Raw genomic sequence first — 2,015 nt, forward strand, 5'->3', positions numbered from 1 at the left:
GAACAAGGTAGAAACCATGATGCCTTTTATGCTCTGTACTCAAAAGTCACACACTATTTTCCCGCAATATCTCATTGGTTCCACAGGTCAGCTCTACTCGCGGTGGGAGGGTGCAAAGACGTGCATACCAGGAGACAAGAGTCACTGGAGGCCCTTTTAGATGTTGACTGTCACATATGCTAAATTCTACATATTCCCTTTAATTCTCTGGTCTTGTTTTATCTATATCACTCTAAAAAATATGAGTGCAAAAAGATTGTCCTCACTTCACTTAAAATAGGATTGTAGAGTACTGTTAGGTGTGACTTGTCAAAATAGCAAAGCTTGTGCCTCATTCCAGCTCTAAGTAGTCAGTATTTATTTTGTCCACAATCCAATGAAACACAGAAATTTGTGAAATGGCTTATAGGAAAAACTTATAATTAAATAACTCGGTTAGAATTCAAAGTGTTATGATTATTTATTTAGTTGAGTCAAATAATATGAGTGACAGCTTAAAAAGTATCTCTGACTGTTGTGGTGATTCCAACATTTACACAGAACAAATGTTTAATAAATAATTGTTAAATTTTAGAACTAATAAGTGAATACAGGGCCGGGCACGGCGGCTCACGCCTGTAATCCCAGCACTTTGGAGGGCCGAGGTGGGCGGATCACCTGAGGTCAGGAGTTCGAGACCAGCCTGGCCAACATGGCGAAACCCTGTCTCCACCAAAAAAATACAAAAATTAGCTAGGCATGGTGACATGCGCCTGTAATCCCAGCTACTCGGGGAGGCTGAGGCTGAGGCAGGAGAATCGCTTGAACCCGGGAGGCGGTGGTTGCAGTGAGCCAAGATCACACCATTGCACTCCAGCCTGGGCAACAAGAGCGAAACTCCGTCTCGGAGGGGAGGGGGCGTTTGGGGGAATGAATACAATAAAAGTTGTAGGATGAAAAATCAACATACAAAAATCAGTTGTCTGGCTGCCCCACACTCTCCTGACGCAGCCGCTGTCTCGGCTGCTGTGCGCCACCTAGGTGTCTGGGTGATCCATGGGCAGCAGCAAGGGCCATGATGACAGACTATGATGAGGAACAATGCAAGAGCTAGAGGCCCAGGAGTCCAGCTACTCTAACTCCTTCATAGTATTATCATAAAATCCACCCGGCTTCACCATTACTGTGACATCTGAGGCTGGAGAAAATGATGAAACTGTCCAGACGACCCTCACGTTAACATACAGTGAAAAATACCCAGGTGAAGTTCTCCTTTATGAAATATTCCCTCCAGAAAATCTAGAAGATAATGATGTCTCAGACATTTTAAAATTACTAGCATTATAGGCTGAAGAAAATCTTGGTATGGTGATGATCTTTACTCTAGTGACAGCTGTGCAAGAAAAATTAAATGAAATAGTAGATCAGATAAAAACTAGAAGAGAAGAAACAACAAGAAAAAGAAGCAGAAGAGGCTGAAAAGCAATTATTCCATGGCACTCCAATTACAATAGAGAATTTCTTAAATCGGAAGGCCAAGTTTGATGAAGAATTCTTGGAAATTAAAAAGAAAAGGATGAAAGAAGAAGAACAAGCAGGAAAAAATAAATTAAGTGGGAAACAACTATTTGAAGCAGATCATAATCTTGACACATCTGATATCCAGTTCTTGGAGTATGCTGGAAACAACGTGGAGGTAGATGAGTCTTTGTTCCAATAAATGGATGACTTGGAGCTGGAGGATGATGAGGATGATCCAGACTACAATCCTCCTGACCCAGAGAGTGACTCAGCTGACTAATGGACATCCCCATCTGCAGAGAGGCTTGCCACAGCATCTGTGGCTATGCTCAGAGGGTTTTGATTTTCCTTTCTTTTTTTCTAAGAAAAAATTATTTTCAGGATAATATTCTTCTGATAGCTTTCATCATTGAACTTAAAAAACTGACCTTAAAATTAAAAAAAAAATCAGTTTTGTTTGTACACACTAACAATGAACTATTTGAAAAGAAAAATTAAGAAAACAATCCCATTTA

At 40.6% G+C, this 2,015-nt stretch overlaps 1 pseudogene; it reads left to right on the forward strand.

The window, feature by feature from the left end:
• Window positions 1–1,284: 1,284 nt before the first annotated feature.
• Window positions 1,285–1,797, forward strand: LOC101129965 (RWD domain-containing protein 1-like; annotated as a pseudogene).
• Window positions 1,798–2,015: the final 218 nt, after the last annotated feature.

Source organism: Gorilla gorilla, chromosome 10 (assembly GCF_029281585.2).
Source record: "Gorilla gorilla gorilla isolate KB3781 chromosome 10, NHGRI_mGorGor1-v2.1_pri, whole genome shotgun sequence".
Classification (NCBI taxonomy): domain Eukaryota; kingdom Metazoa; phylum Chordata; class Mammalia; order Primates; family Hominidae; genus Gorilla; species Gorilla gorilla.